Raw genomic sequence first — 24,612 nt, forward strand, 5'->3', positions numbered from 1 at the left:
AGGGAGGGAAGGAGGGAGGGGGAGAGAAAGGGAGGGAGGGGGAGAGAAAGGGAGGGAGGGGGAGAGAAAGGGAGGGAGGGGGAGAGAAAGGGAGGGAGGGGGAGAGGGAGGGAGGGGGAGAGGGAGGGAGGGGGAGAGAAAGGGAGGGAGGGAGGGGGAGAGAAAGGGAGGGAGGGAGGGGGAGAGAAAGGGAGGGAGGGAGGGGGAGAGAAAGGGAGGGAGGGAGAGAAAGGGAGGGAGGGGGAGAAAGGGAGGGAGGGGGAGAGAGAGGGAGGGAGGGGGAGAGAGAGAAAGGGAGGGAGGGGGAGAGAGAAAGGGAGGGAGGGGGAGGGAGGGGGAGAGAGAGAGAGGGAGTGAGCAGGAAAGAGAGGGAGGGCGGAAAGAGAGGGAGGGGGAGAGAGAGGGGTGGAGAGAGAGGGAGGGGAGAGAGATGGGAGAAAGGGGAGGGGGGTGAGAGAGAGTGGGGAGAGAGAGAGTGGTGGAGCAGGAGAGAGGGCGAGGGAGAGAGAGAGAAAGGTGGGGGAGGGAGAGAGAGAGCGAGAGGGAGAAAGGGGGGAGGGCGAAGGAGAGAGTGAGTGGGGGGTGGGAGAGAAGGAATGGGAGAGAGAGAGAGGGGGGAGGGGTGGGAGAGAGAGAGAGGGGGGAGGGGTGGGGGGGAGAGAGAGGGAGGGGGAGAAGGAGGAGTGGGGGAGAGGGAGAGAGAAGGGGAGGAAGGGGGAGAGAGAGGGGGAGGGGATAGGAAGCAGTGGGGAGGGAAAGCAATGGGAGAGGGGGAGAGAGATGGAGGAACAATATTATTGCTTCAGACTCTTGAAGAGCAAGTGCAAAATATGCCACACTTTCAAAGGACAAGGTTAGAGTTAAGGGAATTAGATTCATTTAAGGGGAGGCTAGACAAGCATATGAGGGAGAAGGGAATAGAGGGTTACGCTGATAGAATTAGATGAGGAAAGACGGGAGGAGGCTCGAGTGGAGCATAAACGCCGGCATGGACTGGTTGGGCTGAATGACCTGTTTCTGAGTGGTATATCCTGTGTAATCCTATGAAAGCATAACAAAGACAGCTGTCTTCTCAAACCATGAGGAGAGGAAAACTATTGAAAGCTGGGTCTGCCTGCAACAAAAGGATATAAAAATGGCCATTTTATAGAGATATCTGGCTCGGCTCACCAAAATCGGTAACAGAGTCCTCTGCAGCAGAACTAGTTTGCAGTCAGGTGAGCGGGCACCTGTGGTGTCCTATCCCCTTGCCCGAGCTCCTGCACTATTGTGCCTGGTGAGTCACCACGTGCAGATCCATCCTCCAACATCGAAAGTCCGTGTGGTGTCAGTATCTGAGCTGGTGTTTGAGAGATCAAGTGACAGTGCATCTGCTGCTGCACTGCACTCGCTGAGGGCGGGCGGCATTCTCAGGAACTGCAATGAACGAAAGGGACAAAGATGTTTTCTTTTCTCTTCATCCCTCCCAGACCCCTCTTCCCATCTTCATGCCTCCTTTCATTTCACCCCTCTCAGGTACTCTGCCCCCCCCCCGCCACCCCCTCAAATTCCTACCCCAACCCTTCAGCACTCCTCCACCTTCCTACTCTCCTGCTTCTGTCCCAGGCTTGACTCCCTCTTAGATAAGACTACAGCTTCCCTCTATACCTCTCTTGGCATCCTCCGAAGGGGAATGTCTGTTCACAATGTCTTCAATAAGCTTATAGTGGTTGATTGCATCGACATCATAGCCTTCACATTTGACTGATGGGTGATGACACCTTCCACTTACTGAAGCCTATAAGACTTATCTTTTATAAAGACAGGCTTTATTCTATAAGATCTTGTCTTGAACTACATTTTAGAGTTCGGACTTGTGAGACCAACAACACGGACACAGGATGTTTCTTCACTCACCCCCATCCAGAGTTATCTTTACTTAGAACAATCAAAAGAAATACAAGCAATTTATGATAGCATCAAATGCACAATCATTTCTAATGATTTTCCCGCATCATCCTATTCGTAAAGTACCTTATTAAAGTTAAAATTGCCTATTCCCTAAGTGGTGAATAGAAAGCAAAGACACTCACACACAGAGTTAATTCCAGCCGTGGGCAACGATGGGTAATTAACCCCCAGATTCCCTTTGTAACTGACCAGGTTACCAATCTCTTGACTGCAGTATTTGACTTCATGTGTTACAGCCATCTTATACTGTTTTTCTGGATGTCTTTCCACCGTGTACGTAATTATCTAGGTTTAAAACAAAGAGACAATCTCTCACGATGAATAGGTCTTTCATTCTCTTATCTCCTGGACAATCTTTTTCCACAGTTCCCAGACAATTCTTTTGCAGCTGAGGTGTTAGAACTCATGAGAAAGACTGTTGAATTCGTACAGCCTTGTGGGTCACTAAAACAGGTCAGCCCATGGTTTTAGCCACCTTGGAGCAATTTGCAAGCAGTTATTAAAAGAAAAATGTAAAGGAAAAAATGCTGTAGTCTTACAAGCCTCCCCGTCTGACTATACCTTCCACCATTTGCCCCGTGCAGACTGCCACCAACTCACACCTTGGTCTGTCGCCCTACTCCTCTGGCACCTTCTCCTCCTTTGAACATCATAGAATCATAAAAATTTACAGCATGGAAGGAGGCACTTCAGCCCATCATGCCCACGCCGGCCGACAAAGAGCTATCCAGCCTAATCCCACTTTCCAGCTCTTGGTCTGTAGCCCTGTAGGTTACGGCACTTCAAGTGCATATCCAAGTACCCTTTAAATGTGGTGACGGTTTCTGCCTCGACCACCCTTTCAGGCAGTGAGTTCCAGAACCCCACCACCCTCTGGGTGAAGACATTTCCCCTCAAATCCCTTCTAAACCTCCTACCAATTACTTTAAATCTATGCCCCCTGGTTGTTGATCCCTCTGCTGAGGGAAATAGGTACTTCCTAACCTCTCTAGGCCCCTCATAATATTATACACCTCAATAAGGTCTCCCCTCAGCCCCCTCTGTTCCAAAGAAAACAAACCCAGCCTATCCAATCTGTCCTAATAGCTAAAATTCTCCAGTCCAGGCAACATCCTCATAAATCTCCTCTGTACCCTCTCTAGTGCAATCACATCTTTCCTGTAATGTGGTGACCAGAATGGCACGCAGCACTCTAGCTGTGGCCTAACTGTTTTATACAGTTCAAGCATAACCTCCCTGCTCTTGTATTCTATGCCTCAGCTAATAAAGGCAAGTATTCCGTATACCTTCTTAACTACCATATCTACCTGGCCTGGTACCTTCAGGGATCCGTGGATATGCACTCCAAGCTCCCTTTGTTCCATTTAATGTGTATTCCCTTGCCTTGTTGGACTTCCCCAAATGCATTACCTCACACCTGTCTGGATTGAATTCTATTTGCCACTGTTCTGCCCATCTGACCAGTTCATTGATATCTTCCTGCAGTCTACAGCTTTCTTCTTCATTATCAACCACACAGCCGATTTTAGTATCATCTGCAAACTTCTTAATTAGACCCCCTACATTCAAGTCTAAATCATTGATATGTACCACAAAAATCAAGGGACCTAGTACTGAGCCCTGTGGAGCCTCACTGGAAACAGCCTTCCAGTCAAAAAAACACCCATCAACCAGTACCCTTTGCTTCCAATGTTGGATCCGACTTTCCACTTTGCCCTGGATCCCATGGGCTTTTACTTTCGTGACCAGTCTGCCATGTGGGACCATATCAAAAGCCTTGTTAAAATCCATATTCATTACATCAAACACACTACCTGCATAAACCCTCCTTGTTACCTCCTCAAAAAATTCCATCAAGTTAGTCAGAAATGACCTTCCAATAACAAATCCAGATGAGAGAGATGAGGTCATGCATTTGTGCCAATAGTGCCTCTCTGCCATACTTTAGTGCCTCAGCGGGGATTCCAGCCGCTCCTGTTGCCTTGTTATTCTTGAGCTGGTGGATGGCCTTTTCTATCTCGTGCAGGGCTGGGGTTTTGCTGAGATAGTGGCGGGTAGCATGCTGCGGGATGTCTCTGCAAGATCCTGCAAATCCCCTAGCAGGACAGACGCACCAACGTTAGCGTCCTTGATCAGGCCAACATCCCCAGCATCGAAGTACTGACCACACTCAACCAGCTCCGTTGAGCGGGCCACATTGTTCGCATGCCTGACACAAGACTCCCAAAGCAAGCGCTCTATTCGGAACTCCTACACAGCAAGCGAGCCCAAGGAGGAAACATTTCAAGACACTCTCAAAGCCTCCTTGATAAAATGCAACATCCCCAATGACACCTGGGAGTCCCTGGCCAAAGACCGCCCTAAGTGGAGGAAGAGCATCTGGGAGGATGCTGAGCACCTCGAGTCTTGTCGCCGAGAGCATGCAGAAAGCAAGTGCAGGCAGCGGAAGGAGTGTGCGCAAACCAGACTCCCCACTTACCCTTTCCTTCAACGACTGTCTGTCCCACCTGTGACAGAGACTGTCATTCCCGTATTGGACTGTTCAGTCACCTAAGAACTCACTTTTAGAGTGGAAGCAAGATTTCCTCGATTTCGAGGGACTGCCTATGATGATGATGATGATTAACAAATCCATGCTGACTGTCCTTGATAATCCGTGTCTTTCCAAATGAAGATTTATTCTGTCCCTCAGAATTTTTTCCAATAATTTTCCCACCACCGAGGTTAGGCTGACTGGCCTGTAATTATTCGGTCTATCCTTTTCTAAACAAAGGTACCACGTTAGCAATCCTCCAGTCCTCTGGCACCACACATCATCCCTTTTGTCTCTCTAATCTCTCCTGCCTCCCACCCTATCACAGACCTTCCCTTTTGTTCTTTCTTCCCCTCCCCCTTTCAGTGCTTGTTAAGAATGTGCTCTTTCCGAACACTCTCCAGTTCTGATGAAGGGTCGTCGACCCGCAACGTTAACTCTACTTTCTCTCCACAGATGCTGCCTGACCCGCTGAGATTTCCAGCATTATCTATAGAATACTAGTGAAAGAGGTTTTTTTCCGATGGGGGCTCCCGAAAGGAGTGGAATCAGATCAAGGGAGTCATTTTACAGGGTGAGTCATGCAAAATACGCTGCAACTCCTGGGGGTGGAAGGGAAATGGCATATGGCACATAACCCCCAGTCTTCGGGTATAGTAGAACGCATGAACTGGACCCTGAAAGAAAGGCTGAGGAAAGGGGTAGAGAACAACCCAAAATCATGGGACGAAATATTACCGTTGGTACTGATGAACATCTGAGCTATTCGCTCCAAAAGCACCGGGTATTCACCGCACGAGCTAGTCACAGGGTGACCCATGAGGACTCCAACCCATTTGCTGGTCCCAATGCTGACCCCCACCCAAGAAAGGGAGGTAACCAGAGATCGATTTGTCAAAACTTTATGGGATCTGTTGAGAGAACTTCACCTTAATACTGCACATCACATAGGACGAAAATATTTGCAAAATAAGATGAATGTAGAACCTCATAAAACCAAGAATGTGATCAGTTTATTGTCTGGAACTGCGCAGGTGGGTGTTTTTGAGTCCCTCTACAAGGGACCGTTCAGCAAAGCCAGTCTGCTAGTGTAAGCCGCATGATTGCCCAAAAGGATCAAGTGGTTCAGTTATGTATGCAATAAAGGTACAGACTGAGTGCTGTTTTGTTACATTCATAATAAATGGTGAGACTGAGTACTGTGTGTAATGAGCAAGTGTAACCTTAGCTCCTTTATTAAGATTCCAGAGTGCAGGTATCTCGTGGGTGACCTGCTTATATACTGTGCTCCCAAGGGATGCTGGGATCCCTTGGGACTCCAACAGGTGAGCCCCCTGGTGATCAGATGTGATGCAGATTACAAAGGGTTAAATACATAACATCACTCCCCCGTGAAGTCAACAGTACACTTATTTACAAAGTGAGACGATCTGGGGCTTTGCGCTCCCTTTTTGATCGTCTCGATACAAGTGCTGATGTGGTTGGGTTGGTCAATTCTTCACTGGGCTGTTGGGCAACCGGCTTTGCCGGGCTGCTGGGGATGATGAGTTCGGTTTCGTGGTCAACTATGATGTCAGTTGCCACTTGTGTGTGTGTTGGAAGTTCAAAGTTGGTGGCGTTCTCTTCGGGTTGTTCGTAGCTGTTGGTGAACTGCAATTTGATTTGATCCAAATGTTTTCTGTGCGTTTGTCCATTGATCAGTTTGACCTGAAACACCCTCTTTGGCTGTGACCGTGCCAGCGAGCCATTTGGAACCATGTCCATAATTGAGCACAAACACAGGATCATTGATCTCAATATCGCGTGACAAATTTGCACAGCCATGGTACACGCTTTGTTGATGCCGCTTGCCCTCCTCATGATCACGGAGATCAGGGTGGACAAGAGAGAGCCTTGTTTTAAGCGCCCTTTTCATGAGCTGCTCAGCTGGGGAAATCCTGGTGAGTGAGTGGGGTCTGGTGTGGTAGCTGAGCAGCACTTGGGACAACCGGGTCTGCAGTGAGCCTTCTGACAAACATTTCAAGCTGGCCGTTGGATGCGGGCTTGAACGGGGCAGATGTAACATGTTTGATCCCATTGCGGGTCATGAATTCCTTGAATTCAGCACTGGTGAAGCACAGTCCATTGTCGCTGACTAGGACATCAGGCAAGCCGTACATGGCAAACATAGCTCGTAGGCTTTCAATGGTAGTCGTGGATGTGCTTACAGACATTATTGCACATTCAATCCATTTTGAGTAAGTGTCCAACCAAAAACATTTTGCCTAGGTATGGGCCCGCATAGTCTACATGTATCCACGACCAGAGCTTGGGTGGCCATGACCACAAACTTAGCGGTGCCTCTCTGCATTGCTCAACTGAGAGTAAGTGTTGCACTGTCGCACCCATGACTCTAAATCTGAGTCTATAACAGGCCAGCACATGTGAGATCTGGCTATGACTTTCATCATTACGATGCCTGGGTGGGTGTTTGCAGTTTGTAAATAAATGTGTCTCTGCCTTTCTTGGGCAAGACCTCGCGATTGCCCCACAAAAGACAGTCCACCTGCAGGGACAACTTGTCTTTGCATCTGTGGAAAGGCTTAATCGCTTCCTGCATCTTCACTGGGACACTAGACCAGCTCCCATGGAGGACACAGTTTTTTTACCAAGGACAGTAAAGGATCCTGGCTGGTCCAGGTCCTGATCTGGCGGGCCGTAACGAGGGACTTCTCGTTCTCAAATGCCTCCATGACCATGAGCAAATCCGCTGGCTGTGCCAGGAATATACACTTCGAGCGTTTCAACCTGAGCCCCACGCGATCCAACCGACTAAGAACCTGCTTCAGATTCTTCAAGTGATCCATGGTGTCCCGACCTGTAACCAATACGTCGTCCTGGAAGACCACAGTGCAAGGAACTGACTTTAGCAGGCTCTCCATGTTCCGCTGGAAGATTGATCCGGCCGACCGAATCCCAAATGGGCACCGGTTATAGATAAACAGACCTTTGTGTGTGTTGATGCAGGTGAGGCCTTTCGAAGACTCCTCCAGCTCCTGCGTCATGTAGGCCAAGGTCAGGACCAGCTTGGTGAGTGTCTTCCCTCCAGGCAGGGTCGCAAATAGGTCATCTGCCTTGGGTAGCGGGTACTGGTCCAGCAGCGAAAAACGGTTAATTGTTACTTTATAGTCCCCATAAATTCTAACTATACCATCCTCCTTGAGTACCAGGACAACTGGACTGGCCCAGTCATTGAATTCCACCGGCGCGATGAGGCCTTCACATTGCAGTCTGTCCAGCCCGATTTCCACTTTTTCCACGCATCATGTACGGTACCGCCCAAGCCTTGTGGTGGATGGGTCGCGTACCGGGAACCAAATGGATTTGCAATTTCACCCCCCGAATAGCTTCCAATACCTGGCTCGATGGGAACTTGCTGAGAATCTGGGTACATGAGGCGTCGTCAACGGACAAAAGCGCTCAGATGTCGTCCCAGTTCCATCAGATTTTCCCCAGCCAGCTTCTGCCAAACAACGTGGGGCCATCCCCTGGCACAATCCACAGCGGGAGTTCGTGTACTGCTCCATCATAGGAGACTTTGACTTCAGCACTGCCAATTACAGGGATTAGTTCCTTGGTGTAAGTCCTTAGTTTGGTGTGAATGGGGTTGAGCTTGGGCCTGTGTGTCTTCTTTCCCCACAGCCTGTCAAAGGCCTTTTTACTCATTATGGACTGACTTGCCCCCGTGTCCAGTTCCATAGATACTGGAATGCCGTTCAGTTCAACTTTCAACATTATTGGTGGGCATTTTATTGTGAACGAGTGTACCTCATACACTTCTGCCTCCTCAGTTCCAATTCAGTCTGATCCACTGCGGATTGATCTTCCTCTGCAACGTGGTGGTTTTCAGGATTTTCAGGGTTTGCAGCTCGCCTGCACATTCGTTGGAGGTGTCCCATTGTTCTGCAACATTGCACACATAGTGCTTAAAGCGGCATTGATGGGGCCGATGATCACCCCCGCAGCACCAAAAGGGTGTTAACTGCCTCACATTAACAGATGATGGCGGACTCTGGGTCAATTGAGGTCGGGCCACAGCAGCCGGCGTGTACGTTCTGCCATATACATTTCTGCTCAAAACCGACGTTACTTTACGCACAGTACTGGCCGAAACTTCGTTGTTCTGCGTAATCTGCTTGGTGTCGCTGGTGGACATAAATGCCTGGGCTATCATTATGGCTTTACTCAGATTCGGAGTTTCTACAGTCAACAGTTTACGAAGGATTGTCTCATGTCCGATGGCCAGTACAAAAAAGTCTCTGAGCATTTGTTCTAGGAATCCCTCAAACTCACAATGTCCTGCGAGGCGCCTTAGTTCGGCGACATAGCTCGCCACTTCCTGGCCCTCCGATCGTTGACACGTGTAGAACCAATATCTCGCTATCAAAATGCTTTCCTTAGGATTTAGGTGCTCCCGGACCAGTGTACACAATTCTTCGTAGGATTTCTCTGTTGGTTTTGCCGGGGCCAGGAGATTCTTCATGAGGCCATAGGTTGTTGCCCCACAGACAGTTAGGAGGATTGCCCTTCGTTTGGTGGCATTCTCATCCCCTTCTAGCTCATTGGCCACAAAGTATTGGTTGAGTCTCTCCATGAAGGCCTCCCAATCGTCCCCTTCTGAGAACTTCTCCAGGATGCCGATTGTTTTTTACATTTTGACGCGGTTGTTCATTACCTCATCGCCAATTGTTACACTCATAATAAATGGTGAGACTGAGTACTGTGTGTAATGAGCAAGTGTGACCTTTGCTCCTTTATTAAGATTCCAGAGTGAAGGTACCTTGTGGATGGCCTGCTGGGATCCCTTGGGACTCCAACAGGTGGGCCCTCTGGTAGTCAGGTGTGATGCAGGTTACAAAGGGTTAAATACATAACATGTTTAACTAAGCAAGGTACAACCTTGCTTCTGCTTTATTTTGGCCCAAAGTGTCTGACTCACAAAATGGCTGGCCTTTTATATCTGAGCAGCACCATGTGCGTGCTGCTCAGTGGTCTCCAGCAATGACACCATCTGGTGGTTACAAACAGCATGAACATATATGACAATATGCTCCTCTGAGATCTTCTCACAGTCTTTCACAGGTTGAGACAGTCCAGTGCTTTACACTCCCGGGTTGACCGTCAGTTCGATTCTGGCCTTAGGTGAATGTGCGGGGTCTGTTGTGGTTGGTGGCTGGATGGCTGACTTGTTGGGGGTGGCAGCGGCCATGTCAGGAATTGTAAGTCTATTTTTATTGAACAAGTCCGTGATGGAAATTCCGGCTTCACTGATGACCCTTGAGTCCACTGAAGGCTGCTGGTAGGTTGGTTGGTCGCCGACGGTTTCTTCATCCGACTGCTCTGGCTCGTCTGTGTGTCTCAGCTTTGTTTAATCCATGTTTTTCCTGCAAGTTTGCCCATCCTTGAGCTTAACATCAAATACTCTGTTGCCCTCCTTGGCCATGACCATACCAGCGATCCATTTGGGACCCTGATCATAATTCTACACATATACAGGATCATTAACAGAAATCTCGCGTGACGCAGTTGCGCGATCGTGGTACCCTTGTTGACTGTCTTCTGTATTCAACATGATTACTTAAATCCAGGTGTACAAGAGATAACTTGGTCTTAAGACCTCTTTTCATCATGAGTTCAGCAGGCGAGACCTCTGTGAGTATGTAGGGTCATGTCCTGTAACTCAGCAGTATGCAAGACAAAATGACCCTTGCGTTACTCTCCTCATGCTTTGCTTGATAATTTGTACTGCACGTTCTGCTTGCCCATTGGACGCAGACTTGAACGGCGCTGATCTTACATGTTTTATGACATTAAGTTTTACAAACTCCTGAAACTCCTGACTGGTGAAGCACCATTGTCGCACACCACTATGTCAGGCAGATCATGTGTTGCGAACATGACATTGAGATTCTCTATGATTGCTGTGGATGTACTGGATGACATGATTATGCATTCCATCCACTTCAAATAAGCATCCACCACCACTAAAAACATCTTGCCCAGGAAGGGACCTGCAAAATCTACATGGATCCTGGACCAAGGTTTGGATGGCCATGACCACAGACTCAGCGGCGATTCCGCTGGCACTTTGCTGAGCTGCATACAGGTGTTGCACTGATGCACAAATGCTTCCAGTTCAGAATCAATTCCCAGCTTTCCTTGGGAGCATGGTATATAAGCAGGCCACCCACGAGGTACCTGCACTCTGGGGTCTTATTAAAGGAGCTAAGGTCACACTTGCTCATTACACACAGTACTCAGGGGGTTTCATCCTTTACTGTGAACGTATCAATTGGCGACGAGGTAACAAACAACCATGCGAAAATGCAAAAAACAGTTGGTATCCTGGAGAAGTTCTCAGAAGGGGACGATTGGGAGGCCTTCGTGGAAAGACTCGACCAATACTTTGTGGCCAACGAGCTGGAAGGGGACGAAAATGCTGCCAAACGAAGGGCGATCCTCCTAACTGTCTGTGGGGCAACAACCTATGGCCTCATGAAGAATCTCCTGGCTCCGGCAAAACCAACAGAGAAATCCTACGAAGAATTGTGTACGCTGGTCCGGGAGCACCTAAATCCTAAGGAAAGCATTTTGATGGCAAGATATCAGTTGTACACGTGTCAACGGTCGGAGGGCCAGGAAGTGGCAAGCTATGTCGCCGAACTAAGGCGCCTCGCAAGACATTGTGAATTTGAGAGATTCCTAGAACAAATGCTTAGAGGCTTTTTTGTACTGGGCATTGGCCATGAGGTAATCCTTCGCAGACTGTTGTTGTTGAAACTCCGAATCTAAGTAAAGCCATAACGATAGCCCAGGCATTTATGTCCACCAGCGACAACACCAAACAGATTTCACAGAGTAAAGATGTTTCGGCTAGTACTGTGCACAAAGTAATGTCGTCTTCGAGCAGAAATATACATGGCAGAACGTATACGCCGGCTGCTGCTGCCCGACCTCAGATGACCTAGAGTCCGTCATCAATCATTAATGCGAGGCAGTTAACACCTTGTTGGTGTTGTGGAGGTGATCATCGGCCCCATCAATGCCGCTTCAAGCACTATGCATGCATGGATGCAGAACAATGGGACACCTCCAGCGAATGTGCAGGCGAGCTGCAAACCCTGCAAACCACCACGTTGCAGAGGAAGATCGATCCACTGTGGATCAGGCTGAATTGGAGACTCGTACCGAGGAGGTAGAAGTGTTCGGGGTACACACGTTCATCACGAAATGCCCACCAATAATGTTCAAAGTTGAACTGAACGGAATTCCAGTATCTATGGAACTGGACACGGGGGCAAGTCAGTCCATAATGAGTAAAAAGGCCTTTGACAGGCTGTGAGGAAAGAAGACACACAGGCCCAAGCTCAAACCCATTCACACCAAACTAAGGACTTACACCAAGGAACTAATCCTGATAATTGGCAGTGCTGAAGTCAAAGTCTCCTATGATGGAGCAGTACACGAACTCCCGCTGTGGATTGTGTTAGGGGATGGCCCCACGTTGTTTGGCAGAAGCTGGCTGGGGAAAATCTGATGGAACTGGGACGACATCTGAGCGCTTTTGTCCGTTGACGACGCCTCATGTACCCAGGTTCTGAGCAGGTTTCCATCGTTGTTCGAGCCAGGCATTGGAAGCTTCTCGGGGGCGAAAGTGCAGATTCATTTGGTTCCCGATACGCGACCCATCCACCACAAGGCATGGGCGGTACCATATATGATGCATGAGAAAGTGGAAATTGAGCTGGACAGGCTGCAGCGAGAAGGCATCATCGTGCCGGTGGAATTCAACGAGTGGGCCAGTCCAATTGTCCCGGTACTTAAAGAGGACGGCACGGACAGAATTTGTGGGGACTATAAAGTAACGATTAACCGTTTTTCGCTGCAGGACCAGTACCCACTACCCAAGGCAGATGACCTATTTGCGACCCTGGCTGGAAGGAAGACGTTCACCAAGCTGGACCTGACCTCGGCCTACATGACGCAGGAGCTGGAGGAGTCTTCGAAAAGCCTCACCTGCATCAACACGCACAAAGGTCTGTTCATCTATAACAGATGCCCGTTCAGGATTCGGTCGGCCGCGGCAATCTTCCAACGGAACATGGAAAGCCTGCTAAAGTCGGTTCCTCGCACCGTAGTTTTCCAGGATGATATACTGGTTACAGGTCGGTACACCATCGAACACTTGAAGAATCTGGAAGAGGTTCTTAGTCGGTTGGATCGCGTGGGGCTCAGGTTGAAACGCTCGAAGTGTGTTTTCCTGGCGCAGGAGGTCGAGTTCTTGGGAAGAAGAATTGCAGCAAACGGCGTCAGACCCACCGACACCAAGAACACGCCGAGACCACAGAATGTGACGGAGCTGCGGTCGTTCCTGGGACTCGTTAACTATTTCGGTAATTTCCTACCTGGGTTAAGCACCCTGCTAGAAGCCCTACATGCGCTACTGCGCAAGGGAGACGACTGGGTATGGGGGAATTCACAAGAGGCTGCCTTTAAGAAATCCAGAAATCTGTTGTGTTCAAACAAACTGCTTGTCCTGTATGACCCTTGTAAAAGATTAGTGTTAGCTTGCGATGCGTCGTCATACGGGGTCAGGTGTGTGTTACAACAGGCTAACGAATCGGGGATTTTGCAACCGGTCACTTATGCGTCCAGGAGTTTGTCCAAGGCCGAAAGCGCCTACAGCATGATTGAAAAAGAGGCTCTGACGTGCGTTTACAGGGTAAAGAAAATGCCCCAGTACTTATTTGGCCTCAAGTTTGGGCTTGAAGCTGACCACAAGCCGCTCATATCGCTGTTCTCTGAGAGCAAAGGGATTAACACCAATGCCTCTGCCTGCATCCAAAGGTGGGCGGTCACGCTGTAGGCATACAAATATGTAATCCGCCACAGACCGGGCACAGAGAACTATGCAGATGCTCTCAGTCGGCTGCCATTGCCCACCACCGGGGTGGAAATGGCACAGCCAGCGGACTTACTCATGGTAATGGATGAATTCGAAAACGAAAAGTCCCCCGTAACAGCCAGCCAGATCAGGACCTGGACCGTCCTTGGTAAAAAACTGTGTCCTCCATGGGAGTTGGTCCAGCATCCCAGTGGAGATGCAGGAGTCAATTGTTCCACAGGCGCAAAGACGAAATGTCCCTGCAGGCGGACTCTGTGTTGTGGGGCAATCGTGTGGTCTTGCCCAAGAAAGGCAGAGATACGTTCATTTGTGAACTGCACAGCACGCACCCAGGCATTGTAATGATAAACGCAATAGCCAGATCCCATGTGTGGTGGCCCGGCATTGACTCAGATTTAGAGTAATGTGTGCGCCAGTGCAACACTTGCTCTCAGCTGAGCAAAGCACCCAGAGAGGCACCACTAAGTTTGTGGTCGTGGCACTCCAAACCGTGGTCAAGGATCCATGTGGGCCCATTTCTAGGCAAAATGTTTTTGGTTGTCGTGGATGATTACTCAAAATGGATTAAATGTGCAATAATGTCTGGAAGCACATCCACGACCACTATTGAAAGCCTACGAACCATGTTTGCCACGCACGGCCTGCCTGATGTCCTAGTCAGCGACAATGGCCAAGTTTCACCAGTGCTGAATTCAAGGAATTCATGACCCGCAATGGGATCAAACACGTCACATCTGCCCCGTTCAAGCCCGCATCCAACGGCCAGGCAGAAAGCGCAGTTCAGACCATCAAGCAAATCCTGAAACGCGTGTCAGAAGGTTCCCTGCAGGCCCGACTATCCCGTGTGTTGCTCAGCTACCGCACCAGACCCCACTCACTCACTGGAGTTCTCATGAAAAGGGCGCTCAAAACAAGGCTCTCTCTTGTCCACCCTGATCTCCATGATCACATGGAGGGCAGGCGGCATCAACAAATTTGTCACGCGATATTGAGATCAATGATCCTGTGTTTGCACTCAACTATGGACATGGTCCCAAATGTCTCACTGGCACGGTCATAGCCAAAGAGGGGAGTAGCGTGTTTCAGGTCAAATTGCCAACAGACTAACGTGCAGAAAACATTTGGACCAAATCAAATTGCGGTTCACCAACAGCTATGAACAACCCGAAGAAGACACCACTAACTTTGACCCTCCAACACACACAAGTGACAACTGACATCATGGTTGACCATGAAGCCGAACTCATCATCCCCAGCAGCCCAGCAAGGCCGGCTGCCCAACAGCCCAGTGAAAAACGAACCAACTCACCCACATCCGCATTTGTACCGAGACGATCGACAAGGGAGCGAAAAGCCCCAGGTTGTCTCACCTGGTAAATAAGTGTACTATTGACTTCACGGGGGAGTGATGTTATGTATTTAACCCCTTGTAACCTGTATTACACTACCACCAGAGGGCCTACCTGTTGGAATCCCAAGGGATCCCAGTATATAAGCAGGCCACTCACGAGGTACCTGCACTCTGGAGTCTTATTAAAGGAGCTAAGGTCACACTTGCTCATTGTACACAGATCTCAGTTTCATCCTTTACTATGAACGTATCAATCACTCTTCCAGGATGTGTGCTGTGTAACTCACACACAATCTTCTCTCTCCCTTTCTTAGGCATTACAACTCGATTTCCCCACAATATGCAATCTGCTTGAATAGACAGTCCGTCCTTGCGATGAATGTACGGTTTGGCCTCCTCGCACATTTGCTTAGGTATGGCAGACCAATCCCCTTATATTGGATCCTGGCTGTTGTGTATGGAGAAAGAGTCAGACTGAACATTATGAGCTCAAGGTAAAGTGTGACCTTAGTCTTTTGTTGCAGGTCTCCAGAGTGCCTCTCTAACCTGTGAAGCCTCCTTAAATACCTGTGTTCCCAAGGGATTATGGGATCCATTGGGACTCCAGGGGATGAGCCCTCTGGTGGCTGTACAGAGTAAATACAAGTCCACATATATAACAGCACTCCTCCGCCAAAGTCAATAGTGTAACTATTTACAATGTGAGTCGATCTGGGGTCCTTCTTGCCCTGGTTGATCGTCTCGGTGCAAAAGCTGGTGTTGTTGAATCATTTGTTGGGCCCTGGCTGGGCTGCTGTGCAGCTGGCTTTGTTGGGCTGCCTGGTGTGTTGGGTCTGCTGGGCTGTTGTGGATGATGGGTTCTGCTTCGTGGTCATCCATGGTGTGTATGTTGGATCAAAAAAGGTAGGGTCCAAGATAGGTTGCTCAGGATAGTCCGTGAATCTGAGTTTGATTTGGTCCAAGTGTTTCTGGTGAATGAGTCCATTTGAAAGTTTGACCCGAAACACTTGCTCCCCTCTTTGGCCATGACAGTACCGGGAAGCCACTTGGGACCTTGTCCATAATTTAATACAAATACAGGATCATTGATTTCAATCTTGCGTGACACATTTGCGCTATCATGGTATGCACTTTGTTAAAGCCGCCTGCTCTCTATCTGTTCATGTAGATCAGGGTGAACTAACGAGAGCCTTGTCTTAAGTGCTCTTTTCATGAGCAGTTCAGCAGGTGGGATCCCAGTGAGTGAGTGGGGTCTCGTGCGGTAGCGAAGCAGGAGTCGGGATAGGCGAATTTGCAGTGAGCCTTCAGTTATCCTCTTCAAGCCTTGCTTGATGGTTTGCACTGCTCTCTCTGCCTGACCATTGGAAGCTGGTTTAAACGGATGTGACATGTTTGATCCTGTTACGGGTCATGAATTCTTTCAACTCAGCACTGGTAAAACATAGCCCATTGTTGCTCACCAGGACATCGGTTAGGCCGTGTTTGGCAAACATGGCCCGCAGGCTTTCATTATCCGACATTATCTCACATTCAATCCACTTGGAATACGCGTCTACAACCACAAGGAACATTTTACCCAAGAACGGGCCTGCATAGTCGACGTGTACCCTAGACCACGGTTTGGAGGGCCATGACCATAAACTTAGCGGCGCCTCCCTGGGTGCATTGCTTAACTGCGAGCATGTATTACATCTGTGAAGTCCAAATCGATACCGGGCCACCACACGTGGGATCTGGCTATCGCTTTCATCATTATGATGCCTGGGTGGGTACTGTGGAGGTCATTGATGAAGGTGTCTCTGCCCTTCTTGGGAACCACTACTCGATTACCCCACAGAAGGCAGTCTGCCTGCATAGACATTTTATCTTGGCGCCGCTAGAACGGCTTTGTCTCTTCCTGCATTTCCACTGGGACACTGGACCAGCTCCCGTGAAGCACACAGCTTTTGACTAGAGATAATAAGGGGTCCTGGCTTGTCCAGGTTTTGATCTGCCAGGCAGTGACGGGTGATTTCTCACTCTCAAATGCTTCCATAACCATGGCTAGATCTGCGGGCTGCGCTATTTCCACCCCCGCGGTGTGCAATGGCATTCTACTGAGAGCATCGGCGCAGTTTTCTGTGCCTGGCCTGTGGCGGATGGCGTAGTTGTATGCGGACAACGTGAGCGCCCATCTCTGGATACGGTCCAATGCGTTGGTATATATCCCTTTACTCTCAGAAAACAGGGATATAAGTGGCTTATGGTCAGTTTCCAATTCGAATTTTAGCCCAAACAGGTATTGATGCATTTTCTTTACCCCATGGACACACACTAACGCTTCTTTTTCAATCATGCTGTAGGCTCTCTCAACCTTAGACAGACTCCTGGATGCATAAGCAACCGGTTGCAGTTTCCCGAAATCATTAGCTTGGTGCAATACACACCCGACGCCATATGATGACGCATCACATGCTAGTATCAAACGCTTACAACACAAGCAATTTTTTCGCTTTTACAAAAGCATTTTCTTGGCTTTTGCCCCAAACCCATTCGCCCCCTTTTCGTAGTAAGACATGTAGTGATTCTAGCAGTGTGCTGAGACCCGGTAAGAAATTACCAAAGTAGTTCAAGAGTCCCAGAAACGACCGCAGCTCCGTCACGTTCTGTGGCCTCGGTGCGTTCTCGATTGCCTGTGTCTTCGCGTTAGTGGGCCTGATGCCGTCTGCCGCAATCTTCCTTCCCAGGAACTCCACTTCAGGTGCCAGGAAAATGCACTTCTACCGATTTAACCTGAGACCCACGCGGTTGAGTCGACTAAGAACCTCCTCTAAGTTCTGCAGGTGCTCGACTGTGTTCCGACCTGTGACGAAGATGTCGTCCTTGAAGACCACAGTGTGCGGGACTAACTTCAGTAAACTTTCCATGTTTCTGTGGAATATCGCCGCCGCTGATCGGATTCCAAACGGTATAAACAAAAAGACCTTTGTGCGTGTTGATGCAGGTGAGGGCCTTCGATGATTCCTCCAGTTCCTGTGTCATGTAGGCTGAAGTCAGATCCAGCTTTGTGAATGTCTTTCCTCCCGCCAGCGTTGCAAAGAGGTCGTCTGCCTTTGGTAGTGGGTATTGGTCATGCAGAGAGAAACAATTGATAGTTACTTTGTAATCACCACAGATTCTGACGGTGCCGTCTCCCTTGAGGACTGGGACAATAGGACTGACCCACTCGCTGAACTTGATCGGTGAAATGATGCCCTCTCTTTGCAGCTGGTCTAGCTCGATCTCTACCCTTTCTCTCATCATGTGCGATACTGCTCTCGCCTTGTGATGTGTGCGTCGTGCCCCCGGAATTAGGTGGATCTGCACTTTTGCTCCTTGGAATTTCCCGATGCCTGGTTCGAACAGCGAAGGAAATTTGTTTAAGACCTGGGCATACGAAGTGTCGTCAGTGAGTGATAACGCTCAGACGTCGTCCCAGTTCCAGCATATCTTTCCCAGCTCCTGCCGAGCAGCATGGGACCATCGCCCGGTACCACCCAGAGTGGTAGCTTGTGCACCGCTCCATCGTAGGAGACCTTTACGGTAGCACTGCCGATTACAGGAATCAGTTCTTTAGTGTAAGTTCTTAGTTTCGTGCGAACTGGAGTTAAGACTGGCCTTGAAGCCTTGTTGCACCACAACCTTTCGAAAGTCTTTTTGCCCATGGTGGACAGGCTCGCGCCCGTGTCCATCTCCATTGACACCGGGAGTCTATTTAGTTCAATGTTCAGCATTATCGGGGGACAATTCGTGGTGAATGTGTGCACCCCATGTACCTCTGACTCCTCTATCTGAGGCTCTAGTTCATCGTGATCCTCCATGGATCTGTTCTCCTCTGCAGCATGGTAGTTTGCAGGTTTAACAGGCTTTGCAGCTCACCTGCACACTCGTTGGAGGTGTCCCATTGTTCCACAGCCCTTGCAAACGTACCCTTTGAAGCGGCATTAATGGAAACGATGATCACCTCCGCAGCGCCAACAAGGTATTAATGGCCTTGCATTCATCACCCTTGCTGGTGCACTCTGAGTCATCTGCGGACATGCAGCTGCAGGTATGTGTGACCTGCCCTATACGTTACGATTCGAAAACAACACCACTTTGCTCACAGTACTTGTAGCAGCACTTGTGTGCTGAGTGATTTGCTTTATATTGTCACTGGTGGCAATGAACGCCTGGGCTATCGCTGTGGCCTTACTCAAGGTTGGGGTCTCTACAGTCAAAAGTTTACGAAGTATGATTTTGTGGCCAATGCCAAGTACGAAAAAGTCTCTGAGCATATGCTCCAAATGTCCTTCAAATTCGCAATGTTCTGCAAGGCGTCTAAGCTCGGCGACATAACTCGCCACTTCCTTGCCTTTAGACCTTTTGTAGGTATAGAACTGGTATCTCGCCATCAGAACGCTTTCCTTCGGGTTCAAATGCCCTCGGACCAGCGTGCACAAATCGTCGTACGATTTCTCCGTGGGTTTCGCTGGAGTGAGCAGATTCTTCATGAGGCCATACGTTGGTGCCCCACAGACGGTGAGGAGGATCGCCCTTTGTTTGGCAGTGCTCCCTTCCCCATCTAGCTTGTTGGCGACGAAGTATTGGTCGAGTCGCTCCATGAATGTTTCCCAATCATCTCCCTCCAAGAATTTCTCCAGGCTGCCCACTGTTCTCTGCATCTTTGGGTTCGCTATCTGTATCTCATCGCCAGTTGTAGTCAGACTGAACACTGTGAGCTCAAAGTAAAGTGTAACCATAGTCTTTTATTGCAGGTCTCCAGACTGCCTCTCCAACCTGTGAAGCCTCCTTAAATACTTCTGCTCCCGAGGGATTATGGGGATCTTTGGGACTCCAGGGGATGAGCCTTCTGGTGGCTGTACAGAGTAAATACAAGTCCACATATATAACACTGGCTGGTCCAGGTCTTAACTTGTTGAGCCGTGACAAGGGTACCTTCACTCTCAAAAGTATCCATGATTAACATTAAATCTGCTGGTTGTGGTGTTTCCACCTCCAGTGTGGGCAACGGCAACCGACTCAAAGCATCGGCACAATTCTCTGTACCAGTTCTGTGGCGAATGACATAATCAAAGGCAGATAATGTCACGCCCACCTTTGGATGCGGGATGGAGCATTGGTATTGGTACATTTGCTCTCGGAAAAGAACGGCTTGTGATCGGTCTCTAATTCGAACCTCAGACTGAACATGTATTGATGCATCTTTTTAACACCGTACAGACATGCTAAAGCTTCTTTTTCTACCATGCTGTAGGCTTTTTCTGCTTTAGACAAACTTTTGGATGCATACGTGACAGGTTGAAGTTTCCCTGACTCATTGGTTTGTTGGAGTACTCACCCAATTCCATATGACGATGCATCACAGGCCAAAATTAAACATTTACATGGGTCATAATGTACCAGCAGCTTGTTCGAGCAAAGCAGATTGGTGGCTTTCTCGAAGGCTCTGTCTTGCAATGCGCCCCACACCCAGTTGTTGCCTTTTCTCAATAGCATGTGCAGTGGTTCAAGTAAGGTGCTCAATTTAGGTAGGAAGTTACCAAAGTAGTTGAGTAGACCCAGGAACGAATGCAGCTCCATCACGTTCTGCGGCTTGAGTGCATTCTTGATGGCTTTGGTTTTCACGTCAGTAGAACTGATGCCATCAGCGGCAATTTTCCACCCGAGGAATTCGACCTCCGGTACAATGAAGACGCACTTCGGGCGTTTAAGTCTGAGTCCCTCTCTGTCCAAACGCAGTAGAACCTCTTCCAGGTTGTTCAGATGTTCCTTGGACTCACGACCGGTGATCGGGATGTCATCTTGGAACATGACGGTTCTGGGAATGGACTTCAGTCGACTTTCCATATTCCTCTGGAATATTGCTGCAGCCGAGCGAATTCCAAACGGGCACCCGTGGTAAATAAAAAGTCCTTTGTGCGTGTTAATGCACGTAAGCCTCTTTGATGTCTCGACGAACTCCTGCATCATATAGGCCTACGTCAAGTCCAGTTTTGTGAATGACTTCCCTCCGGCTAGTGTCGCAAACAAGTCATCAGCCTTCGGTAATGGGTATTGATCTTGTAAAGTCCTTACTCTACAGCATGAAACCACACGAGGCACATTCTGGGGACAAGGACACTCTGTGACCTGCTCTCTTTATTTACAGGACTCCAAAGACCATGACCCTGCGAGGGACCTCCCTTTTCATACCTGTGTGACCAGGTAAGGAGTGTCTCCCACAAGTTCACCCCTTGTGGTCAAGGTGTGCATCAAGGTTGAGTGTATACAGTAATACAGTGGTGTTACATACATGACAGATCTTGTTTCGAAACCCTGTTGATTGTAGCTTTGCAGTCTCCACAGATTCTGACTGTGACATCACTTTTCAGCACAGGAACAATGGGGCTGGCCCATTTATTAAATTTGACCGGTGATATGATCCTTTCACGCTGGAGTCTGTCCAGTTCAATTTCAACCTTCTCCCTCATTATATACGGCACTGCCCGAGCTTTATGATGGACGGGTCTGGCATCTGAGTCCACGTGGATCTTCACCTTGGCTCCCCTGAAGTTGCCGATACCCGGTTCGAACAGCGAGGGGAACTTGCTCAATACTTGGCCACATGTATCTTCCTCTGATGACAACGCCTTTATGTTGTTCCAGTCGCATCTGATTTTCTCCAACCAGCTCCTGCCGAGCAGCGTTGGGCCATTGCCTGGAACAATCCACAGCGGTAACTCGTGAACCGCACCGTTATACGACACATTAATTTGTGCACTGCCAATCACCTTTATCAGTTCTTTGGTGTGCGTGCGCAGCTTGGCATTAACAGGGCTCAGCCTGGGCCTCACAGTCTTAGTATCCCACAGCTTATTAAATGCCCTCTCATTCATGATCGATTGACTTACCCCTTAGTTCAGTTCCATCGATACCGGTATTCCGTTAAACTTCACATTAATCAAAATTGGTTTACACTTGGTTATGATAGAGTACAGTCCATACAGTTCCTCCTCTGGCATCTCGGATTGCATATCCGGATCCGCGCTAGTCTGGCTCTCATCCTCCATGTGGTGTGTCACAGTTCGCTTGCTCATCTGCGAACACTTGCGCTGGAGATGCCCCACTCTCAGACAGCATTTGCAACTATATTGCTTAAATTGGCACTGCTGGTGCCGATGATTTTCCCACAACGCCAACAAGGAGAAGGTGGATACATTCTCGCTGATGGACTTTGGGCAGCCACAGATTTCGCGAACGCTGCTGGATAGGCCCTGCCATGTGCCGATCTGCCAAACGCCGAATCAATCGCATTTACAGTACTTGCTGAGGTTCAGTTCTTCATCGATATTTGCTTTAGACTTCTGTCCGTTGTCATACATGATTGAGTGATCTGGATGGCCCTGTTTACATCCAAGTCCTCCACCGCCAGAAGTTTGCGCAGGATCACCTCGTGGTTGATACCGATAATAAAGAAGTCCCGCAGCATGTCTGCCAACACCGTCCCGAACTTGCACGGTCCCGCTAGACGTCTCAGGTCGGCAACGAATTCCGCCACGCTCTGGCCCTCCGATTGAACGTGTGTATAAAACCTGTATCTCGAGATGATGATGCCATCGTCTGGCTTAAGATGCTCCCGTACCAATGTACACAACTCCTCGTACGTTTTCTCTGTTGGATCACTAGGTATGAGTAGATTCTTTATCAGACCGTAGATCTTTGAACCGCACACAGTGAGGAACACGGCCCGGCGCCGAACTGCATTGTCGACCCCCTATATTTTGTTGGCCACGAAGTACTGAGTCAAACGGCTCACAAAGTCTGCCCAATCTTCTCCCTCCACGAATCGTCTAAAAATCCAATCGTGCTCATTTTGCAAACAAAGGATCTTGTATTCTCGTCGTCAAATGTTATGTATGCAATAAAGGTACAAACTGAGTACTGTTTAACGAAGCAAAGTACAACTTTGCTTCTGCTTTATTTTGGCCCAAAGTGCCTGACTCACAAAATGGCTGGCCTTTTATACCAGAGCAGCACCATGTGCGTGCTGCTCAGTGGCCTTCAGGAATGACATCATCTGGTGGCTACAAACAGTATGTACATACATGACAGGTTCCATATCAATCAGAGGAAGCGACGCGAAGTAGGGGGAGAGGGAGATTTAAATGAAACGGTGAGGAGTCTCAGGATGTTGAGGGAGGGGGTGGATTGGGAATCTACCTTGTGGGATGAAGACCAAAACAACCTAGTAATCCCAATACCTAAATTGTTGCTTCGGCCCATGTCGTCGCTCCCATCCCCAGTTCGCTGGCAGTCGGTGCCTCACAGGAGAAGCAACCGAACCCCAAAACCTCAGAAGACGTGGTCTCCTCCAGGACCCTGGAAGTGGCCAGGAGATGGCTGGAGGAAAGAGAAGTAAAATATTGAGAGTAATAGTGATGAATGCAAATAATCTATGGTGCGTTGTATGTTACAGGAACATGTGGAGAACACTACTACTCTTAAACGCTGTGGTGCGTAGCCATGGAATAAAACTGTATCAGGAATCTGCGAAACCAAGAGGCAACACCAATGGAAACATTACTAGTTGAGACACGAAGTTTATAAAGATTGATGAGAAACAGCAAACTACGAAAAAGAAAACTCTAAATTGCGTAGGTTGGAACATAATGGTTGCCACCCAAGAGATGGAGGAGGGACAGAGGATTTGCCTAAAGTGCTCAATTGAGAATAGTTGGTTGTCCATCCGAGAGTTAAGATTTGCCTCAGGCCAAGGGACTCAAGCTATGCACTTGAGGAAGGCCGGAGGAATTGATTGCACCATATTACCAGATAGGGTGAGTTATTGTTGGGTGAAATTTCTGGCCAAGGAATCACACCGGGATATAGACATGTAGAAAGTATTTGGACAAGGGACATGACCGACTGTCCTAATTATCCTTGACTGAGAATTCAATTAGTCCGGGAAGGGTGGAAGAATTGCTGGGAGAGAAAGATGGGTGCTCTATTTCCAGATTGCTCTGTGTGTCTTGAAGTATCCAAGGACTCAACATTATGCACACATCATTCATAGCTGCCTCATCGGACGCATTTCGATCTCTTCTAGTGAGGTAGTTTATGGCTCGAGCATGCATTTCCAATTGTTGGACTGTCTCAATCATATGTACCGTGAGTACCACCTCTGCATCTAGCTGTTGTGACCCTATGTTGCTTAATGCCTATTGTACCTTGATCCTCAATTGGTCCAATTGACTGTCTAAATTTACTATATCTCTTATTTGGACACATCCTATGGCCAAATTCCATGTGGTCAAAATATTATTCCACAATGGATTGATGTTGGATCCCGATGAGATAGTTATGTTAAACAATGTCGTTAGATGAAAGAGAATTAATCATCAATATATCCAGCTTGTGGAATAACCACCTGGAATTTGGCCATAGGATGGGTTCAAATGAGAGATATAGTAAATGTAGACAGTGAATTGGGTCAATTGAGGACCAAGGTACAACGGGCATTAAGCAACCAGTGGAACATAGGGTCACAACAGCTAGATACAGAGGTGGTACTCACGATACATATGATCGAAATAGTCCAACAATTGGAAATGCACGTTTGAACCATAAATTACCTCACTTGAGGAGATCGAAACGCGTCCGATGAGGCGGCTATGAATGATGCGTGCGTAATGTTGAGTTCTTGGATACTTCAAGACACCCAGAGCAATCTGGGTAAGATAGCTAAGGGAAGGGTCCCAATGTGGGTATTGGACGAACACCTACAGGCAGCCCAATGGTACGAGTCTAACCTCATGACATAACAGTTAAGAAACC

The 24,612-nt window shown here is 48.6% G+C and overlaps 1 long non-coding RNA gene across 2 annotated transcripts; it reads left to right on the forward strand.

Annotated features, from left to right (window-relative positions):
• The first annotated feature begins 772 nt into the window (after positions 1–772).
• On the forward strand, positions 773–23,774 carry LOC139228191 (uncharacterized). Of its 2 annotated transcripts, XR_011587520.1 has the most exons (4): positions 773–853; positions 4,940–5,057; positions 15,093–15,272; positions 23,255–23,774. It is a non-coding gene; the product is annotated as an uncharacterized lncRNA (long non-coding RNA). The 2 variants fall into 2 exon arrangements; XR_011587519.1 differs by lacking the exon at positions 15,093–15,272.
• Positions 23,775–24,612: the final 838 nt, after the last annotated feature.

This window comes from Pristiophorus japonicus, chromosome 17, assembly GCF_044704955.1.
Source record: "Pristiophorus japonicus isolate sPriJap1 chromosome 17, sPriJap1.hap1, whole genome shotgun sequence".
Lineage (NCBI taxonomy): Eukaryota > Metazoa > Chordata > Chondrichthyes > Pristiophoridae > Pristiophorus > Pristiophorus japonicus.